The sequence below is a fragment of the Vidua macroura genome, chromosome 30 (assembly GCF_024509145.1).
Source record: "Vidua macroura isolate BioBank_ID:100142 chromosome 30, ASM2450914v1, whole genome shotgun sequence".
Lineage (NCBI taxonomy): Eukaryota > Metazoa > Chordata > Aves > Passeriformes > Viduidae > Vidua > Vidua macroura.
The window spans coordinates 2010701-2037962 of NC_071600.1; the positions used below are offsets into that span (position 1 = coordinate 2010701).

Here is a 27262-nt window from a genome sequence, read left to right on the forward strand (position 1 = left end):
GCTGGGTCCTTGCGGCCGGAGCTGTTTTCCCATGGAGGTTTGTGCAGCGGCTGCGCTGGGGCTGTGTCAGGCTGGGCGGCGCTGGGGGCAGGGCCAGGATCTCAGCAGCCAGGCCAGAGCAGAGCAGCAGCACGGCCGGGGCCGATGGCTTCTACTCCAGATAGTTGTTTCACATAGCAAGGAAAGCATGGAGCCCCAGTGCTCCAGGAGCTGATGAGAGGCAGCCCTTGGCATTCCAACATCAGCCAGACCTGTCAGGTGGCCCCTGGGAGGCCAAGCCAGCCAGACCTGTTCCATGTTCCCTCGGTTCCATGGGGCCCCACGGTGTCCCAATGGTCCCTTGCTTCCAGGAGGCCCTGAGGTGTCACAATGCCCCCTTGGTGACACGAGGCCCTGAAGGTTCCATCAGCCCCACAGAGTCATTATGGTCTCTGGGTTCATGAAGCCCCGCTGTGTCACCATGGCCCCTTGGTTCCATGGGCTCCAGGGGTGCCACAATGATCCCCTTGGTTCCATGAGGTCCCCAGAGTGTCACAGGGATCTCCATGGGAAGGAAAGAACCGAGCCCCAGTGTGGCAGGGGCAGCCACCAGAGGCCAAGGCCAGCCAGATTTGACGGTACTGGCAGATTTTGGCTGGGAGCAACCCTTGCATATAGGGAATTTTAGAGGTGGAATCCCAATTTCAGACAAGGGCACCCAGAGAAGAAGGATGGTTCTTTTCCAAGGAAGGAAAGCACAGAACACTGGTGTTTGAGGGGCAGATGAAGGGTGGCCACCAGAGGCCTAGGCCAGCCAGACCTCTCTGTCCTGGTAGCTTTTGTCTGAAAGCAACCCTTGGATGTAGGGAATTTGGGAGGTGGAACCCCTATTTCAGCTATTTCTGTGTGGATAAGAAGGATGGTTCTTTTCCATAGCAAGGAAAGCACTGAAACCAAGTGTTTCAAAAGTAAAAGATGAGAGATGGGGTTCTTGGGAGGCTGAGCCAGCCAGACCTGTTTGTCCTGGCAGCTTTTGTCATGGAGGAATCCTTGGATATATGGATTATGGGAGGAGGAATCTCAGTTTTGACCACAATGATCCTCTTGAGAAGAAGGACAGTATCCATAGGAAGGAAAGCATCAAGCCCCAGTGGCAGGTGAGAGGCAGCCCCCAAGAGGCCAAGGGCAGCCAGACCTGTCTGTCCTGGCTGCTTTTAATGGGGAGCAATCCTTGGCTGTATGGAGTTTTAGAGGTGGAATCCCAGTTTTGGCCATTGGCACCTGGTCAGGATGGATGTTTTTGTCCTATACGAAAGAAAAGCACAAAATCCAAGTGTTCTGGAAGAAGATGAGAGGTGGCCACCCTTAGGCCAAGCCAGCCAAACCTGTCTCTCCTGGCACCTTTCATCTCGGGGCTATCCTTGGACACAGGGAATTTTGGAGGTGGAATCTCAATTTTGGCCATGGGCACCTGGACAGGAAGAGGAAAGCACAGAGCCCCAGTGTTCCAGAGGCACATGAGTGCTAGCCGTCAGGAAGCCAAGGCCAGGCAGACTTGTCAGTCCTGGCAGCTTCTGTCTGGGAGCTATCCTTGGATATAGGGAATTCTGGAGGCAGATGCCCAATTTTGGCCATGGGTGCCTGGTTGAGATGGATGTTTTTTCCCATAAGATATAAAAGCACATGGCCCCAGTGTTTGAAAGGCAGATGAGTGGTGGCCCCTGGGTGGCCAAGGCAGCCAGAGCTGTCTCTCCTGGCAGATTTCATCTGGGAACAAACCTTGAAATATAGGGAAATTTGGAGAAATAATCTCGGTTTTGGCCCTGGGTCGCTAGAGGAGAAGGAGAGTTCTCTCCCATAGAAAGGAAAGCCCAGAGCCCCAGTGCTTCAGGGGCAGGTGAGAAGCAGCCCTCGACATGCCAAGGTCAGCCAGACCTGTCAGGTTGTCCCCAGGAGGCCCAGCCAGCCAGACCTGTTCCATGTTCCCTTGGTTTTGTGGGACCCCACAGTGTCACAATGGTCTCCTTGGTTCCATGAGGCCCTGGAGTGTCACAATGTCCCCCTTGCTTCTGCAGTGTCACAATGGCCCCGTGCTTCCATGAGGCCTTGCAATGTCACAATGGCTTTGTGGTTCCACAAAGCCCTGATGTGTCACAATGGCCCCTCGGTTCCCTGTGCCCTCGCTGTGTCACAACGGCTCCTCTGTGACACTGCGGGCTCCACAAGGTCACCACGGACCCTTGGCTCCTTGGAGTCCCCGAGTTTCACAATGGTCTCCTTGATTCCATGAGGCAGCACAGTGTCACAATGGCCCCTTGGTTCCATGAGGTTCCGTAGTGTCACCGTGGTGTCCTTGGACCCACATTGTCACAACTGACCTGTGGTAATCACATATCCTCTGAACAGAGAGAGAGCTCTCCCAGGATTTTCCTGGGAAGCTGTGACAAAGCTCAGAGAAAAGAATGGGAAACAATTCTTATCTTCAGTTGCTGCACCTGTTGTTGTGCATATGTAAAATGTGTTATGGAGATTTGTGTACCAAAGGGTGATTTCTTAACTGGCCAATGGTGACGGTGTTTGGATTTCAATCAACCAGTCTGGTCTGTCTGTATCGGACTGTCTGCAAGAGCGATGAGTGTTTCTTAGTAGTATAGTATAGTATAATAGAATAAAGCGATTGATCAGCCTTCTGGAATCATGGAGTCAATGCTAATTATCACCACTCCGGGGACGCCCTGCTACGATAGTTATCCAAGTCAATCTTCCCTTACCTCTGAATGCTAAATAGAATAGGCTTAACAGGCATATCAGCAACACCAACCACTCTACACCGAAAGAGCTGAGGGGTTGGGAGAAAATTTCCCCTGGTGTCATTTCTTCACAGTGGGTGCCCTTATTAAAGTAATTCCAAACACATACAGTTATGGTGTGGGAACCTCAAATCCATGTGCCCACCGTCCAAAGGAAATTAAAAATCCATAAATTCCTCACCACATTAACCCATCAAACAAATTGGATAGCAGCCACAGTAGCCATAGTTCTAGGATGGGAAAAATGTAGCCACAACCATGTGCCACCCAAACCAGGGTAAGCCAGACCACATGGTGACACCTAACAAGGTTTCTATATCCAGTACACCAAAAAAAAAAAAAAAAATTATGTTACTCAAGAATTGTTATTCTCATTTCACACTTTTCTCTCAATGCCTTTGGGCTGCAAATTGGGTGCCAAAGTTGGTCTTGGTTTACAAGACAGGTGTCTGCTAGGGAAGGCAGAAAAAAGCCTCCTGTGGAATGGAGAATGTAAACCCCTCCCTCCAAATTATTAGAATCGTGAAATCAAGGGGCTCTCAGGCAAAGATGTGGGAATAGCAATAACAGTTCTTCACTAGTGTGTACAATAAAGCAAACAAACAGCAGCACCTCCGGCGCTGGCAGCAAACAGAACAGGAGCCCAGTGCAGCCTTTCGGCCGCGGCACTTTCCCTGCGGTGCAGCTCCGGGCACGGCCGGCAGGGGCGCTGGTGGCTCCCGGGGGGCAGGGCAGGTGCGGTGATCCCCGCGCGGCTGCAGGGGGCGCTCCGGCGCGGGCTCGGGGAGCGCGCGGCCATGGCGGCTTTGTCCCAAGGCGGGAAGGGCTGGAAGAAGGCTCCGCTTCACAAACCCTGGGGGCAGCCGGCTCCGGGGCCCCAGCAGGACTCTGGGAAAGCAGCAAGCTGGGCCGGCAGGATGTCTCAGCAGGCAGGGGGTGAGGGGCTCCCAGCAGGGCAGGGAGAGCCGAGCTCAGGATCCCGGGCACCCGAGCAGACGGGGATAGGTCTCTCTTTTAGTGGGGCAGGTGTTAATAACGTCCCAGTTTAGGGGCTGTTCTCACGAGCAGAGGCTCATCCCATGACAGAAGCAGCAGCTCTGGGCCGGGCTCCAGCAGCAGCAGTGGAAACTCCCTTTCCCTGTGGGAGGCGGTCCTGGGGGGGATGTACCAGGAATGCCCTGGGAAACTGCAGTAGTCTAAAGAAAGGCATTGTCCTAGGGTTCCCGCCTTTTCCCATGTTCATCACTAGTTGCACCCTCCCCTGTTAAATGCCTATCAACCAGTTATGCCATCCCCAGTTCTGGAAAGTTCTCAGTTCTACGTTCTGTGATTGGTTCTCTCCCCGAAACCACTCCTTCCCCTTTCTCTCATTGGATTATCCCATCCTTACTCCTCCCATGGGCCCCTATCCCATTGGTCCCTATGTACCCTGACCCCACCTCTCCTCCCCCAGTTATAATCCCTGACCCCTCCACAGGTGGGGGCTCTCAGATTCAGGTTCCCTCTCGAGAGGTGGTCTCCCTGCATCTTCCCTGTCCTTCCCTGCCTTCATCTAACCTGCAATAAACCCTCGAGAACAACAGTGCTCTGGGTGTCGTCCCGTCTTTTGGTGGTTTTACCCTCTTTGCTATCTGGGCTCCTGTCAACCGGCCAGCAGCGGGCTTCCCTGCAGGACCAAGGTCCAGGGCGCCCGCATTTCCCAAGAGCAGTGGCTCTCATCATCCTCCTCCCAAATAAAGGGATCAGCCGATAATCATCAGCCAATGATAAGGAACGAACAGAAAGGAAAAACCCCACCCCCAACACTGGTTTGCCATGCTTAATCCTGTGGCACAAATTCTATAAAGGTTTAATTCCACCTTTATAATTGCTTACATACGAGCTCTTGAAAAGTCAGGGACAGAGATTGGAACCTGCTGCTCCAAGGCTCCCCTCACAAAAGGAGTTTAGAAAGCCTGGAGGTCCTTGGAGGTATTTGGGGATCTATAGGGGCTATAGGGGATCCTTTCTGTACCTCCTGACCCGACAGGAGCTTCTCTAATAAACTTCGCCTAAAGCTCTCACTCTGCCCAAGACAGGAACCCCTGTGAGTGCCTGTGACATCCCGGCTCTTTGGCAGCCTGGAGACACTTAGAAAGTCCCCACAGAACCCCTCTGAGTGCCTGTCAAAAAATCTGATCCTTAGGAGGCACAAATCACCAGGATTCCTTGTTGCTGTGGTCAGTTTCCATGGCAACCATCACCAGCCCCTGTTGCTATGGTCAGTTTCCATGGCAACCATCACCAGCCCCTGTTGCTATGGTCAGTTTCCATGGCAACCATCACCAGCCCCTGTTGCTATGGGCAGTCCCTGGGCAGCTCCATGGAGACCCCATGCCAGGGGTGGTTGCCATGGACACCAGCTCAGGCCTGGAGCCAGAGCCCGTTGCCATGGCAACCATTGGCAGTCCCATCCCCAGGGCCATGGGATCCCAGAGCCACAGAATTGGCTGAGCTGGGAGGGACCCATCAGGATCCTCGAGTCCAACTGCTGGCCCTGCCCAGGACACCCCAACAATGCCAGCCTGGGCCTGGCAGCGCTGTCCAAACGCTGCTGGAGCTCAGAGAGCCCTGGAGTTGTGACCCTTCCCTGGGCAGCCTGGGCAGTGCCCCAGCAGCCTCTGGGCAAAAACCTTTTCCTGAGATCCAACCCGAGCCTGCCCCGACTCAGCTGCAGCCGCTCCCTCCACTCCTGTCCCTGGGCACCAGAGTGAAGAGGTTCCCACAGCCCCAGCCAGGGACCCGCTCCCAAGGCTGCTGCCGTGGCCACCAGGGCTGGCACCAGCTGGGATGCTCGGTTTCCACGGGCCGGGGTTCAGGAATGGGATTCCCCAATTTCCTGCTCCCGCTAAAACCGCGCTGCCGCTCGCTGCCCTCCCGCCTCCCATGGAAAGCACAAAAGGCAAAGATCCCAGACTGGGATAAGAACAATTTACTGGGAACAGCAATGAGACAAGCAACAAACAGGAACAGTAACACTATTGATAAAAGAAGGGATAAGAAAACTATTTACAGGGAAAACTACATCACCACTGACTGGCTCTTCTTGGCTACATATTTCCTCCTACCTAGAAAGGACGCCCTTCTCCTCAGGGAGAGAGAGAGAACCTTTTTCCTGCCCCTGACAATGACCTGAGGTGGGAGTGAATGTAATGACAGGGCCATGGCCAGACCCTCATGTTCTTCAATCCCACATCAGGTCATTGGCAGAGCCAGGAGAAGGTACAGGTGTCTTCCCAGCATGGATCACAGGGAACATGAATCAGCAGGGCTCTTCCAAAATGTGGGCTCTCCCATGGGAGTTGAAGCTGGAGCAGTGCATGAAGCTCCTCCTGCAGTTCGGGCACTCGCAGGGCTTCCCTTACCGGTGCCTCCATTGGTGTCTGGTCAAGGCAGAGCTCTGGGTGAAGCTCTTCCCACACTGGGGACACTCGTAGGGCCTCTCCCCGGTGTGGATGCGGCGGTGCCTGATGAGGTGGGAGTTGTGCTTGAAGCCCTTCCCGCAGTCAGGGCAGCGGAAGGGCCTCTCCTCAGTGTGAATCCGCTCATGCAGGAGAAGACTGGAGCTGGTCTGAAACCTCTTCTGACACTCGTGACACTCGTAGGGCCTCTCCCCAGTGTGGATGCGTTGGTGGATGACGAGGTTGGATCTGTAGCTGAAACCTTTCCCACACTCCCCACACTCGTAGGCCCATTCCCCAGTGTGGATCATCTCGTGGCTGATCAGGTGGGAGCTCTGCCTAAAGCTCTTCCCACACTCCAAGCACTTGTAGGGCTTCTCCCCATCATGAACCTGCTTATGGACCACCAGCTCTGAGCTCTGCCTGGAGCTCTGTTCACCTTCCTGGCACAGGGTGGGTCTTTCCTCCTCAGAGCACCCTGGGCTGGGTTTGCAGCCCCTCCTCCTGTGGGATCTCTGGGGCTTTTCCTCCCCATTGGATTCCTGTGCCATGGAGCCGCTCAAAATGGCCTCTTCCACGAGGTTCTGCTGTGGGGATTTATCCTCCCTGGTCTCCATCCTCAGCTCCCTGTCTGGGGGCGGAAGGACAAGGAGAGGATGGGATTTGCCTCCGTGCCAGAGGGAAGGGGAAGGAGATCCCCCCAGTGTGTCCCCAGCAGGACGGCGTTGGCAGTGGGGTTGTCCTGCAGCCGGGGGCCATGCTGGGCTGGGAGATGGAGCAGGAGAGAGGGGGAAAGGGGCACTGACTTCCTCCTCACCTGCCTGTGTGTCCTGGGGCATCTTCCTCTTCCTCACAGCCTCCTTCTCCATCCAGTCAAGCTTTGGGAATAAAAAATTCTGGTTTGGTGAAAACGATGTATGGGCACATTGGGTTAGGGGTTTGCTACTGCCCAAGTCCATCTCTAAAAGTCACCGGCCACCTGCTGCCCATAAAAACCTTCAAAGACAAAGATTCAGTCCCCCGAAATATACACAAATGACCAAGATTCAGCAAAAACACCCAACCCCAAGTTTCCCCTCTCTGGCCTCCCCACTTTGGGCTCCTGGAGGCCCCCCCTGTCTGGGTTGCTGCTGGTCAAGTTTGCATTGGTGCTCCCCCTCTCTGGGATGCTGGGGCTCCTGGCAATCCCGCAGGTTCCCCTTCTCTGGGCTCACCAGCTGGGCATCACAGGTGTCCCAGGACTCAGCACTGTCTGGGGTCCCTGTTTCAGGGTCCTGGGGTATCCATGGGTCCCCCCTGTCCATGCTCCCAACACGTCCAGGCTCCCGGAGCAGCCGCAGCTCTCGTATTGCCCGTTTCTGCTCCCCCCATTGCCGGTTTCCCTGCCAGCCCTGCCGGTACCGGGCGATCCCCACGGGCTCTGGGCTGACAGCGCAGCCCCTGGGCCGGGCAGAGGCAGCCCCAGCACGGGGGGACCCTGCATCCTCCGCTGCCTCGGCAGCCGTGCCCAGCCCCGGGCACAGAGCTCCGGCAGCCCCCGCCGCCCCCTGCCCGGGGACCCCCGGGGACCCCCGCAGCCGGGGCTGCCTTTGAGCGAGGCGGCCCCCGAGCCCGGCTGCGTGGCCAGGGGGGCACGGCGAGCCCGGCGCCTCTGTGCCAACGCTTGCCCCGCTCTCCCTCAGCCTTTGCCCGGCCCGGCCCGGCCCCCCGAGCCCCGCCAGGCCCCGCACGGCCACGGCCGGGCCGGGCCGCTCCCCTCGGAGCTCGCTGCGGACACGGCGCCGGCCCGGCCACACGGACCCGCCTGCGCCGCGGGCCCACGGGCCGCCGAGCGCTCCCCGGGCCACCCGGGCCTCGGCCCCGAGCACAGAGCTCTGCCCGGGGGCTCCCGGCCCCAGGGCCGGCTCCGGGCCCGGCCGGCCGCTCCCGGCTCCCACAGCCCGCCCGGGGCCGCCGGCAAAACATCCCAACAACAAATCCACAAACCAACCACCGCCACCCTGTGCTGCTGCGCCTTGCCAGGGAGCCCAGCCCCGGCAATGGCCCCGCACCGGGACAAAAAGCTGCTCCAGCCCAGCCCCTCGGAACCCCCACCTGCGGCTCGTCCCCGGCACACAGATCCCGGCAGCTGCCCCGCTGTCGCAGCTGCGGCTCTGGAGCAGGGAGGCTCTGCGGGACCCCCGGGCTGTGCCCCCTCCCAGGCCTGCAGCCCGGGCTCTCTCGCTGCTCCCGGCTCCTGCACAGTCCCCGCTCTCCATTCCTTGGCCCCCTGGGCTCTGCTCTGGGGCTCCTGGAACAGCCGGCAATGGAAAGGAACCGCTTTTGCTGCTCCCTAGCCAGGCCACAACTGAAACTTTGCTCCTTTTGCCTCGCTGCAGACACCCCCAGGGCGTTTTCTGCACCCAGTCCCAGCCCCCAGCGCTTGCTGAAGGCGCTCCCTGCAAATGTCCTGCAGCTGCCAGGGCCCTGTCCTTGCTGTCACCTGCTGGGGCTGGCCATGAACAGAGATCCTGGGCTTGCATTTCCAGCTGCTCTGCAGCCAAAGCTGAGGCATCTGCAGCTGCCTGAATGCAAAAGCTGCAAGATGAGCCTCTCTCCAGGGGAAATCTCCCCCTCGTCTGCCAGCCCCTGGCAATGCTGCCATTCCCTGCTGCTGCTGCTGCTGCTGCTGGGGCACTTGGGGCTCTGGCTGAGCAGCAAAGGTGAGCCTGAGCCAGGAGCTTTCCTGGGCTGCAGCAAAGCCTCAGCACACAAAGCCCTTCCCGGTGCTGTGCCCTGCGCCTGGAGGGATTGTGCCAGCAGAGCTGACCCCAAATTTCTTCTCCCAGGCAGCTTCAGGACACGCAACATGGAGAAGCCAGAGCCCACTCTCACCTTTGTGCAGTCCTCCAGAAGGATCCTGTGTGTGAAGCAGCCTGGGAACAGAGTTTAGTGTCAGGGCAGGGGAACTCAGAGCCCTTTTCTCCCCTGTGGGCTGAGGCTCTGCATTTCCAATGGCCCTGCAGCTGCCAAAGGGGCCTTTTTGGCTCAGCTGAGAGCAGTTCTGCTGAGAGCCTGTCCTAAACCTGCTTTTCCTGCAGTTGTGCCCAATGAATCCTCATTGTTTGCAGCCCCAGGTGTTGTGTGAGTGCAGGTGTGATAAATTGAGGCGAATAATTTGATTCAGCCTTTTTAAAGTCAATTAGAATTTTATTAATTACAGCAAGCAGTAGCAAGCAAAACAGCGCTGGGTGGGTAGGGGTCTCCAAACCGCCCCTCCTGCAGTGTCCCACACCGCAGTGCCCCACACCCCACTCCCTTATTCAGTTTCTTTTTATAGTTTCTTGGAGGTTTCTTCATTCATGTCTTTCCCGATAGCGGTGTGCGTAGCTTGAGCATCTCTCTGCGTCGTGTCTGCGTTGTGTCGAGGCAGGTGATCGCTGATTTCACAATCGGCTCCGGAGCACTCCTACGTTGTCTAGTCCGGTGGCCGTTGCCTGGTGGTCGCTGATTTCATAATCAGCTCCGGCCATCCCCCGACATCCTTAGCCTGTGTCTGCAAAAAAGCTACGAAAAGCTCCCTATATGGTGATTAATCATACTTGTGGTCTTGTGGTTTTGCAATATGTCTATAGCCTTGCAGTTTGTAGCAGTTACTTTTTTATTGTCCTCCCCTCTCTCCTAACAAGCAGGCTAGTCCCTTATACTTTAATTTTTATATTTCCTCCTTTAATATTCCAATTCTTTTGATGAACAAACAAGTTACCACAGTTTATCACAATCCCCCATTTTCTCTTTTACCATTTTGTTCATCAAATCGCTTTGCTGCTTTGTAGGCTAGAAGTAAAGTGTTCAGCATTGTCCTGACTAGAAACACCACTAGGACAGAGCAATAGAAAACTAATAATTTGCCAATAAGGGTGGAGTCCTAGCCTTGTTTTTGTTTTGTAATATCCTGTTTTCCCCTTTTTTTGGCTTGCTGCTCCCTTGGTGTTTCGGAGGCACTTAGACTGGTCCTTTGAGGGAGCCTAGTACTCGGCTGGCAGTGGTTGGAGCATTTCAGCATTGTTCCACTTAGAGGGGGCTTGGCCTTTTCCTCTCTGCCTCGCTCGCCGACTCGGGTGCTTCGAGCCGCGAGGTAAACCATCTTCTCGGCAGCAGCAGGACTCGCCTGAGCATCCCCTTTTCCGCTCCTGCCTAGCCTTGTTCTGTTCCCAGTTCTTATCTTTGACCAGAGGTGGGTTGCAAGGAATCCCCTTCAGTTCCTTTTGACAACACCCTTTTATTATCTGAGCAGCAAATGGAGTGGGCTCGTTAGTATGAAAACAAGAATATTTCCCACCACTCAGATCCAAAACTGACCCACCGATTTTCCAATTCTCCTATCCTTAGCACAGTTTCAGTTAGTTTTCGCTGAGTTTTATAGCACTCAGTACAAACCCCAATTGGTGGTCTTCCCCTCTGGCAATGGACCCACCACCGTTCTTGGCAAATTTTACATATAAAGCACACAAAAGGATAACAATCTCCATAACTTTCCTATTACAAATCACTATATAGTCTTCAGCTAGTTTGTAATTGTATCCCTTTGCTTCCCCTTATGGTTGATTTGGATGATGTCCACAGAGTTCATTAGTTTTTCTTAAGAGTCACTTTCAAGTTCCCAGGCTGGCTAGTCACTCTCCACTGGTTATTTGTGGCAACCGGGCCTTTCACTCGGCTGGCGTGAGTCCACCCCTTTTCGGCCGTCCTGACTGCCGTTTCTGTGGTAAGCAAAACAAGAAAGGGACCTTCCCCACATGGAGTTAAGGAATCTTCCTTCCAAAACTTAATAAGTACTTGATCCCCTGGTTTTATCTTATGGATTGTGATATCCAGAGGTGGTCTCTGTGTCAACACTCCTTTCTTCCTCAATTCCTGCCTTCTGCTCATAATTTGAGTGATGTAGAATTTAATATGAGAATCTTTTAGGCAGGGGTGATCTGTGGGGGCTTCCATATCATAAGGCATTCCAAATAGCATTTCAAATGGGGAGATCCCCACATCAGTTCGGGGTTGAGTTCGAATGTTCAATAAGGCAAGAGGTAGGCACTTAACCCCTGACATTTTTGTTTCCAGCATTAACTTTGTGAGTTGTTTTTTTTTTTTATTTCTCCATTCATTCTTTCCACCCTCCCCAAGCTCTGTGGATGCCATGGGGTGTGATATTTCCATTGAGTCCCCAAAGCTGTCAGGACATCTTTTGCAATTTTAGAGGTGAAATGGGGTCCCTGGTCCGAGTCTAAACACTCAATTAATCCATACCAGGGGATAATTTGCTCTAATAATACTTTTACCACAGTGTTCGAAGTAGCTCGGGCCGTAGGATAAGCTTCCATGTAATGGGTTAAGTGGTCTACCAGTACCAATAGATATTTATACCTCCCCACTTTTGGTAATTCTGTAAAATCTATTTGTATATGTGAAAAGGGTCGTTGTGCCAGTTCCCTTCCGCCCATTGGTCTTTCTCTTAATTGTTGTTTATTTATTCTTTGACAGGTTAAACATTGTTGGGTTACCTGTTTTGCAAGATTATAGACCCCTATACACATATATTTAATTGCAAATTGGTCAACCAGGGCTTGTGTTCCCCAGTGGGTTTTCTCATGAATTGCTTGCAGGACCCTCATTGCCATTCCTTTTGGGAGTACCTCTTACCCATCCGGTAGTATCCACTTGCCTCCCTCTTTTTCCTTCACCCCCATTTGGTTTAGTTTTTGTTTTTCCTGTACCATGAAGGCTAACACATGGTTAATGGGTTCATGGAACCGGCAATGTTTCTCTTGGGGGTTATCACAGGCACACTGTATCGAATCAATCCCGTAGGCATCCCAACAAGCCCAACATGATTCTTCCTCTAAGTCAGCTCCACAAGTGGAGCAATTTTCCCTTTGTGCGACCCCCCCCCTTATATGGTTTTAAATTCATTAGAGCTGCCTTTCTCGCCTCCTGGTTGGCTAAGTTATTTCCCCGTACTGAGTTTCCCATCCCCACTTGATGTCCTTTTACATGAACAATAGCTATTCTTTCCGGACTTCTCAAGGCCTGGAGCACTTTCCGAATTAATTCCCCATGTATCAACCCCTTTCCCTGTGAATTGATAAGTCCCCTTTCTTCCCAGATTTTACCAAATGTATGAACCACCCCATAAGCATACTTTGAATCAGTATAAATGGTCCCAACCTTTCCTCTTAGCAGTTCTAAAGCTCTGAGCACTGCATACAATTCACATGCTTGTGCTGACCAGCTGGGGTTAAGAGGACCAGATTCTATTTTCTTAAAAATTTTCCCATCCACAATAGCATACCCAGATTTCCTTTTCCCTTCAAGGACCCGAGAGGATCCATCTACATAATATCGATATCCTTCTTCTAATTCCTCCTCTTTGAGGTCTGGTCTTATTTTTGTTTGTTCCTCTATTTGCAAAAGACAATCATGAGTTAATCCCACAACTGGTTCCCCGTATAGAAACTGGGCTGGATTTTGTAAGCTTGTGGTTTCAACACTTAACCTAGGAGAAGAAATTAGGATGCCTTCATACTTTAGGAGTCTGGCATCTGTTATCCATTTATCCGCTTTTTGTTGTAGTACTCCACGGATGTTATGAGGAGATAGAACCTTCAGTTCACTCCCAAAAGTTATCTTTCCTGCTTCTTCTACCAAAAGGGCAGCAGCCACTATCGATTGCAAACAGGCAGGCCACCCTCGACTAACAGGATCGAGAAGCTTTGAAAGATATGCCACTGGTTTCTTTCCTCCAGCCCATTCCTGGGCTAACACCCCGTACGCCACCCCTTCATTGACATTAATGAATAAAAAAAATGGTCTTTTTAAATCCGGGAGGCTGACAACCGGGGCACTGACCAATTCGGTTTTTAATGATTTTAACCGGGTCTCATCCTCGGAGCTCCATTTTAATAGCCCGTCTGTTGTTAATTTTTCATACAGAAATTTAACTTTCCCACTAAAATTTTCAATCCATTGTCTGCAATACCCAAAAAGTCCCAGTAACTGCCGAACCTGCCTTTTAGTTTTTGGAGCTTCCAGGGAAAGTATTCCTTGGACTCTGTCAGTATCCAATTTCTTAGTCCCCTGAGTCAGCCAGTGTCCGAGGTACTTAACTTCCTCTTCCACAAATTGTAATTTCGACTTTGAAACTTTGAGTCCCTTAAGGCTTAAATAATTTAGGAGTTTTATAGTTTCTTCCCTTACTTTTTCTTCTTCTTTCCCTGCAATTAATAAATCATCTATGTATTGTAGAAGCACAATCCCCTCCCCCTGTGAATATTCTGCCAATATTTGTTCCAGAGCTTGCCCAAACAAATTTGGGGATTCGGTAAACCCCTGGGGAAGGACTGTCCACCTCAATTGTTGTTTTCTATGTGTATCCGGGTCTTCCCATTCAAAGGCAAAATAATCTCTAGAGGTTTCCTTAAGGGGACAGGCCCAAAAAGCACCTTTAAGATCTATTACACTATACCACTGGTTTTCTGGGCCAAGTTGGCTTAAAATAGTATGTGGATTGGCTACGCCCGGGAATCTTTAAACTGTTCTTTTATTAATTTCCCGCAAGTCATGCACCAATCTGTAACTGCCATTCGGTTTCTTTACCGGCAGGATGGGGGTATTGAAAGGGGACATGCAGGGTTCTAAAAGTCCCTTTTCCAAAAGTCTCTTTATTTCTGTTTTTAGTCCTTCCCTCCCCTCTTTGGGTATGGGATATTGCCGAATCCTGACAGGGATTTCTGGGTTCCTGATAGTTACCTCAAAGGGTTCAATATTTAATTTCCCCACACTGTCGGGGGTATACCAAACTTCTGGGTTAATCTTTTTCTCGTCTTCAGCCCGGAGAGGATATAGTTTTACTGTTAGTTCTCCTTTTTTTTGCCTCTATCCCTATCCCCAACTCAACCATCAAATCTCTCCCTAATAGATTATAATCTGCTTCTGGAACTAGTAAAAATGACCCAATTCCTAATTTAGAATCACTTTCTAAAAGTACATCCTTAATTACAGGTACTCCAAAGGGTTCCCCTTTGGCCCCAATCACCTGGATTATTTCAGGTGAAACCTTACACCCTTGGGGAAGGGTCTGGACGGTTGATCTCTCCACCCCTGAGTCCACAAGGAACTCATATTCTTGTTGCTGGGGACCTATCTTTAATTTTACTAGGGGCTCTGTTCTTTCCCTTGTCCCCAGCAGATAGAGCCCCCGACCCCCCTAATCTTCTTTGAACTGTTCCTCATCAGCAATCCTCTGCCAACACTCTCTCCTCATGTGTCCCTTCCTCCCACAATAGAAACAGACAATGCTCTCTCCACCTCTCAACTTCCCTTCAAACCGACTTCGCTGCTCTCCATCTCCCAACTTTCCTTCAAACCGACTTCGCTGGACTTCAGTCTGACCTCTGGACTGACCTCCAGTTCTCCTTTGGGGATTTTGTTGTCCCTCCCTTACTGCTGCCAACATGATTTTAGACTGCTTTTTAAAACTCTCATCTTCTCTCCTAACATACACCTTTTGAGCCTCTCACAACAACTCATCCAATCCTCTCGCTTGCCATCCTTCTAATTTCTCCAACTTCTTCCGAATATCTTCCCAAGAATTGATTACAAAATGCACCTTCAAAAGTGTCTCACCCTCTGGGGTATTGGGGTCCACCCCTGAATACAACTGGAAAGCTTTCTTTAGTCTCTCCAACCATTCTGTTGGATCTTCATCTTTTTTCTGGTGCTCTTTAAATGCCTTTTGTACATTCTGCCCACGAGGAACAGCCCTCCTTATTCCCTGTAATATTATATTCCGCAAATCGCTCATGTGTATGCGATGTACCGGGTCTTGGTTATTCCACTGAGGATTCTGGAGGGGCCATTTGGTGTCTGCTAATGGTCCTTGCTGGTGTTCATCGTCCCAGATCCTCATACCCGTCTCCCTAATCATTCTCCTTTCCTCCACAGAAAATAGGATTCCCAAGATAGATTGCAGCTCCTCCCAAGTGTAAATGTTAGGTCCTAAAAATTGGTCTAATCGCTCCGCCACCCCCAAGGGGTCTTCCAACAGATGTCCCATTTCCTTTTTAAAATCTCGGACATCTCCCGGACTTAGTGGGACAGATATATATCCCACTCCCAAAATTTGGGCTGGCTGCCCTGGTTGTGCTGCATTTGGGTTGGGTACCATTCCCATCCCATGTTCCCTAAGAGGAAATATGCCCAGTTTTTGTTTCTCCCTTTGTCGGGTTTGACTCCTAGTGACTCTCCCGGACATCCTGGGGGTATTCCCCTCCGACCCCCTAACCTCTGATCCCTCGTCATCAGATAATTCTCGAACGGGGGCTGAGGGGTCTGGGTATTGTAGCAGGGGTGGAGGTACTGGAGGAGGTGGTGGTATATAGGGAGGAGGGATAACTGGGGGTATTTCCTCCTCCCGTATGCTTTTCTTTTTCCTTTTACTATTGAGAGCAAATAGCTTTGTTCTTGTCTCTCCCATTATCCAAAGAGCTGCATATTTGCTCTCCTCTTGGTTAAAGGGCTCTTTGGAGTTAACATATATATTTAGAGCTTGGCAGATCCAATCCTCAAACGACCCAAATACGGGCCAATATAGTTGGTCTCCCCTTATTTGTTTACCTCCCCAAATTTCCATACAATAATGGATCATTTTAACCCTGTCTTTTCCTTTTCTAGAAGGAAAGGCATCCCAATACTTTACCATTAAGCCTAGTGGACTTTCCTCTGGGATCTGAGGAAGTTTTACCGAGATTCTCCCACCCATGGGTTCAGCAGATTTACTTTTTCTCTGACCCATCTTCTAGAGTGCCTTCTCACACTCAACACAAACAATACGACAGTCGCTTCCCCCAATTCGTGGCCCACTCCGTCGCCGGATATGGGAAACGCACTACTATGGGGTCCACACTCACTTGGGGAATCTGAGCTGCCAGTTCCCCTCTCACACACACGTTCGCATTCGCTGCACTCCAGGACTCCCACCCCTGACCGAGCGACTGACCGGACCAGACTACTCACGTCTTTCTGGCGCCTCCGTTTCTCGACCGGGGCTTCGCCCTGTGTGTCTTCTTATTCACCTCAATCACCCCGGGACTACACACCCCTAAACGACTCTTAAAGACCCCGTTTCCGGGGTCGAGGCTTTGTCCCTTTCACACATACTCCAGAGCCCGCTTGTACGGGGCCCACCGAGCACATACACTTATACCAAACTAGTGAGCCGAAACTTGGGGAAGTTTCTCCGGGGATCCCCCGCCCCAGGAACTTTGACGCAGTCCACCTCCGCGTCTGGGTTAGGCCCGCTTGCTCTCCTCCTAACCCAGGAGCCTCCCCACCGAGGGTAACTCGACGCCGAGGGGGGTGCAGCTCCCCTCCTCCTACGTCCCCCAACCCTGGATGCTCTTGGAACATTAGTCCCTCAATCCAGCAGGTTTGAATCAACCCTGGATGCTCTTGGAATATTAATCCCTCAATCCAGCAGGTTTTAATCAACCCTGGAAAAAGGAGGCCCACCACCCACCGGGGGCTACTTACGCTTCCTGCGTGTTCACTCTTCCGCGGTTCTTCGTGCACAAAGATTAACGGGGGTACCTTTGCTTGCTACTGAGTTTTAGGTTCGTCGGTAAAGGCCCAAGGAGGAAGCCCCCCCTTAGGTCCACCGCAAAAAGGTGGTGGGGCGCCTCACCCTAGTGGGGCCTCCCTCCCGGGTTTCCTTTATCCGAGTCACGGCACCAAATTGTGATAAATTGAGGCGAATAATTTGATTCAGCCTTTTTAAGGTCAATTAGAATTTTATTAATTACAGCAAGCAGAAGCAAGCAAAACAGCACTGGGTGGGTAGGGGTCTCCTAACCGCCCCTCCTGCAGTGTCCCACACTGCAGTGCCCCACGCCCCACTCCCTTATTCAGTCTCTTTTATAGTTTCTTGGAGGTTTCTTCATTCGTGTCTCTTGCGATAGCGGTGGGCGTAGCTTGAGCATCCCTCTGCGTCGTTTCTGCGTTGTGTCGAGGCAGGTGATCGCTGATTTCACAATCGGCTCCGGACAGTGATGGGCGTACCCGGAGCACTCCTACGTTGTCTAGTCCGGTGGCCGTTGCCTGGTGGTCGCTGATTTCATAATCAGCTCCGGCCATCCCCCAACATCCTTAGCCTGTGTCTGCAAGAGAAGCTAAGAAAAGCTCCCTATATGATGATTAATCATACTTGTGGTCTTGTGTTTTGTAATATGTCTATAGCCTTGCAATATGCCTATAGCCTTGTGGTTTGTAGCAGTTGCTTCCTGTTTCCCAACTTCACAGATGCTTCCCCTATCTCCTAACAAGCAAGCTGGTCCCTTATATTTTAATTTTATATTTCCCCCTTTAATATTCTAATTCTTTTGATGAACAAACAAGTTACCACAGTTTATCACAGTCAGTACAAAGCTCTCAAGGGACTCATTAAAGCAGATAATTGGGGCCATGATTGCACAAACCTCTCACAGAGTCTGTAGCAAAAGGGAAACACCAAGTACCTTAAAAGAACTGAAGTACCTTGAAGCATTAATGAGCCCCACTGAGTGTTGTTGCTGACCAAACCTCTCCAGGGACTAATTACAGCAGATAATTGGAGGCTATGATTGCACAAAGCTGTCTGAGACTCCAAGGCAAAAGCCAAAGGCAAAGTGCTTTGAAAAACCTGAAGTGCCTGGGAGCATTGTGGAGCCCCCAGGGCCATTCCTGAGCAAGGCTCCCCAGGGACTCCTTCCAGCAGATCCTTGAGGCCACTGGGATGTGGGCTAGGGGGGGATGCTGAGGGCAGGACAAGGGGCTGACAGTGCCCAGCCTGGCTGGGGCTGTGCCAGGAGGCCCCAGGGCCTCAGGACAAGGTGTCTCCTGACAGCCCTTGGTGGCACAGACCCTGCTGTGCCCCAGGCCACCAAGACTTGCCTTCTCTTTGTCCCCACCTGTCATCAGTGCTTCCAGTTCTCTGCTCTGCCTGGGGCCTGGGGACACTTTCTCACTCGTGTCCCTCACTGGAACCCATTAAAAGTCAAAGAAACTTTGGAGTTGGATTCTGACTTGGAGCTCTGGAGAGGTTTCTGCAGCTCCCTCTCAGGGCCTGATGTTCAGGGCCTGAGCACAAAGCCCCAGAGGCTCATTCAAGTCCTTGTGCTGTGTCTGTGCTGCTGAGCTGGGCCGGGCTCCTGGCACAGAGGGTGATGCTGGTAAGCAAGCAGAGCTTCAAGAGCACATTTCTCTGGATGAGCAGCTCTTCTCCCAGCCCAGCAGGGTTGGGGCACTGCCTGCAGCCAGCGCGGGCACAGCCCAGAGGCACAGAGAGCTTCAATCAGTCAGGGCTGGGAAGGTGCTGAGAAGTGCCTGGGGCAGAATCACTGCCAGCCCTTGGCACAGGAACCTCTGGCTGCAGGACAATGCAGCTGCAGCTCCTGCAGTGATCTCCTCAAGCTGGAACATGCCAATGCCCACAGCCCCTGTGAGTACATTCTCTGATGGTCTCTTGTGCAGAGCAGCCAGGGGTGCCCAGGGCTGTCCTGCAGAGCAGGGTCCTGCAGCCCAGGGCGCTGTGCTGGGCCAGGGACTCTGCTGCCTGCCAGGGACAGCTCTCAGCCGGCCCGGGGAGCTGCTGCCAGCGCTGGCCAGAAGCTGTGGGGGGAAGGAGCCACCCTGAGCAGGGCAGGTGCTGCTGCTGAGAGCTGCTGGCTGGGGCAGGGCTGCTCCCAGCTCCAGACCAGCCTGGGCACAGCTCCGGAGGACACTTCCCAAAGAAGGCAAGCCTGGGATTGCTGTAAAGATGGGCAGCTTTCCTGAGAGTGTTTTCAATTTCCTGCTTGGAGAAGGATGGGAAAGTTGGGGTGGTGACAAAAAGATTTTTGCTTTTGATACATTTTTATATATTTATAGCTCTATAAATTACTATTATATCGTTATAAAAATATAATCCTTACTTTACGCTATTAAACTCTTAATTAACTCTATTAAACTACTGTTATATACTTCTATAACTATAATCCTTAATTAACTCTAGTACATTTCCTAACCTTTCTCTTAAATTTCAGAACAATAACCTGCCTAAATACAATCCTGAAATATTGTATCTTCTTATTATCAGGAAGAGGACCTACAAGAAGAACATTTTGGTTTTTGACCAGAATGTGAGCAGTCATAACAAAAATTGGGGCAAAGAAGCCCTTTGGCCTACTCCAATGGGTTGACCAGGGGTGTGTAACTTGGACAACTGAATCTCCTATTGGATTTTCCTGTTAAATATCCTAATTCATCAACCTTTATAAATTGTTGAAATCAGGAGCCGATTGTACCTCATCCGCACTGGGACACCTGGAAGCTTCCAATAAAGGTCTGGTTTTTACTTTACTGTTCTAACACTGTTGCAAGGGTGTTTTTTTTTCTCTTTTTTCTCTTTTGGTCATAGACAACAGGGGAATGAGAGAAGCAGAACAGGAATTGTAATCCCAGAATGACAGAACATTCTGAGTTGAAAGGAACACAGGATCATCAAAGGAATGTTTGAACATTTACAGAGACTCCAGAACTGTGACTTTGGGTGGTCAGTCTCTCTGCTGGCAGTCTCCCAAAGGGCCTTCAGCCACTGCTCAGCCCTGGACAGCAGCAGCATCACCTTGGCAGGGCCCAGCAGGGCTCTCCTGAGCTGCCCTTGCCCAGCTGCACACAGACCCTGCCCCAGCCAGGGCCCTGCACACAGGCAGGTTTCTGTAGGGCCAGGCCGAGGGCACACGGGGTGGGATGGGCTCTGTGAGCGCTGGCAGGGACAAGGCACCCTCAGGAGGGAATGTCCAGGCCAAGGGAGATGCTCAGGGAAGCAGAGGGGGCTGAGCAGAGCAGTGCTGGGGCAGGAGGGCACTGTTGGTGTGTGGGAGGTGCCGGGCACAGCTGGGCACGGGAACACTGTCCTGAGTGCCCGGCTGTCTCTGCCCTGCCCTCTCAGGCACAGCACCACAACATCTTCTCTTGTTTCTGCACTCCCCTGATATTGTCACTGTTATCTGGTGCTCTCAGGGAGGCTCTGGCATTTGCAGCAGCTGAGTCAGGCCCTGCCCTTGGCATTCCTGCCAGGCAGGGCTGTCCATGGGAATGGGGTGTCCAAGCATCCCTGGGACCTGTGGGGCTGTGGGCAAAGCAGTCCATGGGAAAGGGGAATGAGCTGAGCCCCTCCCTGAGATCCCATCATGGGCACAGCTGGGGATCTCCTTGCTGTGCCCTTCCCAGCTCTGAGCTGCCCTCCTGGGTGCAGCTCTGTGCCAGAGCCTCTGGGAGATCCCTGAATGTCCCACGGGGAAGTGCAGAGAGATGCCACAGCTGAGGAAATGCTGATGGGTTGGCCAAGGGAGCCGTGAGTGTCTTTAGCACAAGGTGGTGCTGAGATCTTGCCCAGAGACCTTTGGAGAGGGTGAGACATTCAGGGATGTCTCTGGGCAGGGTCTGGTTTATTCCAGGGTGACCCGGGAGTGTGATTGTGCTCTGATTGTAGCCAAAGGTTTTCCCAGACCAGGAACAAGGGTTGATGAGTCCCAGCAGGACAGGCTACAGCGATTGCCCAGGTTTGGCTCCAAGCAGCCTCTCCTGACCTGCCACTGTTCTTTCTCCATGAACAGGTGCCCATGTGCAGCCACAGCAAATGTCCAACAGCAGCTCCATCAGCCACTTCCTCCTGCTGGCACTGGCAGAGACGTGGCAGCTGCAGCTCCTGCACTTCTGCCTCTTGCTGGGCATCTCCCTGGCTGCCCTCCTGGGCAACGGCCTCATCATCAGCACCGTAGCCTGCGGCCACCACCTGCACACGCCCATGTTCTTCTTCCTGCTCAACCTGGCCCTCAGCGACCTGGGCTCCATCTGCACCACTGTCCCCAAAGCCATGCACAATTCCCTCTGGGGCACCAGCACCATCTCCTACACAGGATGTGCTGTTCAAGTTTTTATGCTTATCTTCTTCCTTGGAACAGAGCTTTCCCTCCTGACCATCATGTGCTACGACCGCTACGTGTCCATCTGCAAACCCCTGCACTACGGGACCCTCCTGGGCAGCAGAGCTTGTGCCCACATGGCAGCAGCTGCCTGGGCCAGTGCCTTTCTCAATGCTCTGCTGCAAACAGCCAATACATTTTCCCTGCCCCTGTGCCATGGCAATGCCCTCGGCCAGTTCTTCTGTGAAATCCCACAGATCCTCAAGCTCTCCTGCTCCAAATACCACTTAATGGAACTTGGGTTTCTTGTGTTTTCGATCATTTTAGGATTTGGTTGTTTTGTGTTCATTGTTTTCACCTATGTGCAGATCTTCAGGGCTGTGCTGAGGTTCCCCTCTGAGCAGGGACGGCACAAAGCCTTTTCCACCTGCCTCCCTCATCTGGCTGTGGTCTCTCTGTTTGTCAGCACTGGGGCATTTTCCTACCTGAAGCCGCCTTCCATCTCCTCCCCATCCCTGGATCTGTCAGTGTCAGTTCTGTACTCGGTGGTGCCTCCAGCCCTGAACCCCCTCATCTACAGTCTGAGGAACCAGGAGCTCAAGGCTGCAGTGTTGAGACTGATGACTGGATGCTTTCAGAAACATTAAACTGCTGGCCAGTTTCTGCAAATCACTTGTAATAAAACTCATCTTTGATACTTCTTGTTTTGTTGGTTTCATTTTGGAAGTCCTTTTTCTTTGTTTTACATTTTAATGTTTTCTGCAAAAAATGTCATTGTTCGTGCCATTTCTCATTTTGTTTCTCTCCACCTTCCCTGTAGCCACAGACTGTGTCAATGAGGGGCTGCGCTCTCGGTAGCTTTAAGTAACTAAAGGATGTCCCAGAAAAGTTTTCTGCAGAGCTGCCCTTTAGTTGCCTTCTCTGGAGGTGCAGCAGCAATGTCTGTGTGCAGAGCTGGGGGCAGATCAGTGCTGGCACAGCAGCTCTGCTGCTGCTGGCCACACCATTCCTGATCCAGGCCAGGAGCCATTGGCCTTCTTGGCCACCTGGGCACACGGCTGGCTCATGTCCAGCCTGCTGTCCATCAGTCCCTGCAGGTCCCTTTCTGCCTGGCTGCTCTCCAGCCCCTCTGTCCCCAGCCTGGAGCGCTGCAGGGGTTGTTGTGGCCAAAGTGCAGGACCCGGCACTTGGACTTCTTAAACCTCACCTTGTTGGATTTGGGCCCTGGATCCAGCCTGTCCAGGGCCCTGTGCAGAGCCCTCCTACCCTCCAGCAGATCGACACTCCCAGACAACTTGGTGTCACTACGGTTCCATGAGGTCCCAGAGTGTCCCAATGGTCTCCATGATTCCATGAGGCCTCCCAGTGTCACAATGTCCCTTTGGTTCCATGGGACCCCTTGGTGTCACAAAGTCCTTTGGATCCTTGGGCCCTGCAGTGTCACAATGGCACCGTGGTCCCCCAAGGCGCTGCAGTGTCACAATGGATCCTTGGTTCCATGAGGTCTGGCAGGGCAGCAATGCTCTCCTTGGTCCCACAGGGTCACAATGGCCTCTTGGTCCCAAGGGACACCACGGTGTCAAACATGTTTCCTTCATTCCATGAGTCCCTGAGGAGCAGCACCGGCCCCTTGGTTCCATGGGGCCCTGCAGTGTCACAATGGCCCCATCATGACACGAGGTCCTGCTCTGTCACAGAGCTCTGCATGGTTCCACAAGGCCCTGCAGGGTCACAGTGGCCTCTTGGATCCATGAGGCCTCAGAGTGCCACAATGAATTCCTTGGTGCTGCAGTGTCACAATGGAGCCCTGGTGACACAAGATCCTGCAGTGTCACCAGGGACCCTTGGTTCCATGGAGCACCACAGTGTCACAATTGTTCCCTTGGTTCCCAGAGTCCTTGCCATGGAGCAATGGTCCCTTGATCCCATTGTCCCCAGGCTCTCCCAAGGGTCTCCTTGGTTCCGCAGTGGCACAATGGCCCCTTGGTTCCACAAGGCCCCGCAGTGTCACAGTGGCCTCTGTGGCTCCACCAGGACCCAGACTGTCACAGTGCACTCCTTGCTTCCATTCAGCCCCACAGTGTCACAGTGGCCCCGTGGCTCTGTGGTGCCATGTCGTACACAGTGTCACCATGGTCCTCTTAGTGCCACCAGGCCCCGCAGTGTCACAATGGCCCCTTGCTTGCCCAGGGCCCTGCAGTGTCACAATCATCAGAGAATCAACCAGGCTGGCAAAGACCTTGGAGAGCATCAAGTCCAACCTGGGACCCAACACCACCTTGTCACCCAGTCCATGGCACTGAGTGCCACATTCAGTCTTTGCTGAAACACTTCCGGGGACAGTGACTCACCCACCTCCCTGGGCAGCCCATTCCAATGCCCAATCACCCTTTGTGTGAAGAATATTTCCTAATGTCCAGTCTAAACAGCCCCTGGTGCAGCTGAAGGCTGTGTCCTCTTGTCCTGTCATTGTTCCTTGGGACAAGAGCCCAACCCTCACCTGGCTGCACCCTCCTGTCAGGGAGTTGTAGAGAGTGATGAGGTCTCTCATGAGCCTCCTTTTCTCCAGGATCAACCGCAGCTCCCTCACCCACTTCTCACAGGACTTGTGCTCCAGACCCCTCACCGGCCTTGTTGCCCTTCTCTGGACACACTTCAGCCCCTCCATGTCCTTCCTAAATTGGGGCCCCAGAACTGGACACAGCACTCGAGGTGCTGCCCAACAAGTGCCCAGCACAGGGGAAGAATCACTGCCCTGCTCCTGCTGGCCACACCATTCCTGATCCATAGGAGTGCCAGGGCTTGGATGAGGGAAATGGTGGGGACGGGGTGGGGACAAAGTGTTATTGATTGTCAGTCATGAAGGGTCTTCATTTTCATACCTGTTCAGACTGCATTAGAAGGTGCTGGGGGTCAATATCAATTGTACATTGCTGACATCAAACTATAAACAGGAAAAGAAAACAGGACAAAACAGTTCTCTTTGCACTGGTTCCAATATAGTATATTCACTTTGAATTCACTTCTGAAATCAGTCTAATTAACCACAGAAGAATTGAGGACTAGAATTATTCCCAGGGGTTTTTCTTGTTTGGATGTTTTGAACAAACGTTTATGAGCCTTTTTCACGGAATTCCTGAACTGAAGAGCTTAAGAAAGAAGAAGACTCTGGAGTAGGAAAATTCATCAACAACCTCCAGGTGGCTGAGGATCCATCCCCATCAGTGCAGCAATGAGCAGAAATGGGCAGAGCTTTGTGGCTGCCCCAGCTCTGGGATGGGCCCTGGGCCTGGAGCAGGAGCAGCTCTGGAGGGCCCCAAGGCCGGGGCTCTTGTGCTGGCCTGGGCAGATGGGATGGCAGCAGGGGCTGCAGAGCTCTCAGCAGCTGAGGCCGAGGGGAGCAGGGCAGCCAGGGAGCCTCCTTGTGCCTTGGGCAAGCCCCTTCCCCCATGGCTGGGGCTGAGTCCTGGCTGAGCTGCAGCTGCTGCTGTGCCCTTGGCAGGGGCTGAGGCTGTGGGGCCAGTGGCCAGAGCAGCCTGGCCTGAGCAGAGCTGTGGGGCCAGAGCTGGCTGGTCTGTGCTGGGGAGAGGCCCTTGGTGCTGCACAGAGCTCAGGGCAGCTGGCAGAGCTTGCAGGGAGCTGGGCTGGGCTGCGAGAGCCTGGCCCAGAAACCATCAGTGTCCACCTCAGCCTGGCTGAGCGTGCAGGGGCAGGGCCAGCGCCTGTGCAAGGCATTGAAAACAGGCAAGTGCCCGAGAGAGGAGGCTGCTCTGTGCCCTTGGGGGCATGGACACAGCAGGGAGGGGGCCCAGGACATTTGTCACCACCAGCTTCTTTCCCTGCTGTGTGATGTCTTCCTGTCACACTGTGACAGGCAGATCCTGTCCGTCTCTTTTTGCTCAGGGCTCTTCCTGGGGCACTGGGATGTGGGGATTTTCCTTTCTCCTTGTTTCCAGTCTGGGCCTCTCTCAGGGTCTGGGCACCAAAGTAACTCCAAGATTGTAAAAGTCCTTGTTCTCCCAGCCCGTGCAGCCAAAGAAGGAGTCGGAATGTGAAGGGTCAGCTTCTCAAGGTTGTTTATTTTTCCTCATCTATAACATTCTTTCTCTGACCTGCTGAGCTCTGTCCAGCAGGTCAGCCATGGCATTCTGTGTGCTGCCTCGGGCGGCGTTTACATTTTATACTAAAAACTACGTGTACCATGTTTACATTAATGTGCCAATATCTATCCTTTATGTTAGACAGTGTGTCTCTACCTTAAACCAATAGAAAAGTGTCCCCATCACAGCAAGACATGGAGGACGAGAAGAAGGAGAAGAAGGTCAGGACATGCCCAAATTCCTCCATCTTGTCCTGTGAACCCCATTCTAAAAACCCCAAAATTGTATTCTTTTTCACCCTGTGTTAATTCAACTACTACACTACTCAAAGCCTTGTGGCTTGTAATTCCTCATACAAAGTTGGCAGCTTTTTCCACGGGCTCAAATTGAAGCCACAGGTGTTTTTGACTTCTTGCCAAGGTCTCCCAGCCCCCTGCCAGTGTCTCAAGACAGCCAGGGCAGCCAGAGGGATGTCCTGGACTCCAACAGGCCTCCTCAGCTGCCCTTGGCATTAATTCTTTCTTTCTCTGGCTGTTCTCTACCATGTCAAAAGGATCCACCATCAGTGAAACCACCCTTCAATCCCTCCCAGGGCTCTCCTCTGCTGTCCTCACTCTCCACCCCATTAGCACAGAGCTCCTGTGTCCCTGTACAGTGCTCATGTGCCTGAGACCAAGAGCGCCTGGACAAGAGGGACAGTTCTTTTCTTCAGGACGGAAACCACAGAGCCCCAGGGTTTTGAAGGCACATGAGAAGCAGTCACCAGAGTCCAAGACAAGCCTGACCTGTCTGTCCTTGCAGCTTTGTCTGAAAACAACCCTTGGATATGTGGGGAGTTTTGCGGTTGGAATTCCATTTCCGCCGTGGGTTCCTGGCCTGGAATGACAGTTCTCCATAGGAAGGAAAGGGTGGAGCCCCAGTGTTTCAAAGGCTGTTTAGAGGTGGCCTCAAGCTGGCCAAGGCAGCCAGACCTGTTGTCAGGGAAGAATCCTTGGACAGACAGAATTTGGGAGGCCAGACTCCACTTTTGTCTATGGACATCTGGATGAGAAGGACAGTTCTTTTCCATAGGAAGGAAAGTACAGAGCCCCAGTGTTTGAAAGGCAGATGAGAGCTGGTCCTCATGAAACCAAGGGAACCTGGACAGTCCTGGCAGGTTTTGTCTGGGAGCTATCCGTGGATATAAGGAATTTTGGAGGTGGATTCTCAATTTTGGCCATGGACACCTGGATGTGAAAGATGTTTTTTCCCATGGGAAGAAAAGCAAAGGCCCCCAATGTTTTCAAGGCAGATGAGAGGTGGCCCGCAAGAAGCCAAGACCAGCCAGAGCTGTCTGTCCTGGCAGGTTTCATATGGGAATAATCCTTGCATATAATCAAACTTGGAGGAGGAATCCCAGTTTTGGCCATGAACCCCTGGAGGAGGAGGAGGACAGTTCTTTCCCACAGGAAGGAAAGCATGAACTCCAGGGTGTCAGGGGCTGATGAAAAGCGACCTTCAACATGCCAAGGTCAGCTGGACCAGTCAGATGGGCTCCAGGAGGCCCAGCCAGACAGACCTGTTCCATCTTCTTGGATCCTTGGGCCCCTGCAGCATCACAATGGCCCCTTGGTTCCATGAGGCCCTGTAGGATCACAGCAGATTTTTGTTTCCATGAGGCCCAGTGATATCACTATGGTCTCCTTGGCTCCACAGTGGCACAATGGCCCCTTGCTTCCCTGAGGCCTTGCAGTGTCAAAATGAAATCCTTGTTTCCATGGGAATGAGCAATGCCACGATGCCCATTGGTTCCATGAGGTCGCAGAGTCTCAAAATGGCCCCTTGGTTCTATTGGGTTCCCCAGGATCACAATGGCCCCTTGGTTCCACCTGGCCTGGATGTGTTACACTGGCCCCTTGCTTCCATGGGGACCCGCAGTGTCACAATGGCCCCTTGTCCCCATGAGGCCTTGCAGTGTCACA

The 27262-nt window shown here is 52.6% G+C and overlaps 1 long non-coding RNA gene and 2 pseudogenes across 1 annotated transcript; 1 reads left to right on the forward strand and 2 right to left on the reverse strand.

Annotated features, from left to right (window-relative positions):
- Window positions 1-6811, reverse strand: part of LOC128820668 (uncharacterized) — a 1438581-nt pseudogene extending 1431770 nt beyond the window's left edge.
- Window positions 1-27262, forward strand: part of LOC128820667 (uncharacterized) — a 2212279-nt pseudogene that overhangs the window by 892282 nt on the left and 1292735 nt on the right.
- LOC128820799 (uncharacterized) lies at window positions 1138-2140 on the reverse strand. The gene is made up of 2 exons (XR_008440957.1): window positions 1759-2140; window positions 1138-1284 (listed from the first exon to the last, which is right to left on the reverse strand). It is a non-coding gene; the product is annotated as an uncharacterized LOC128820799 (long non-coding RNA).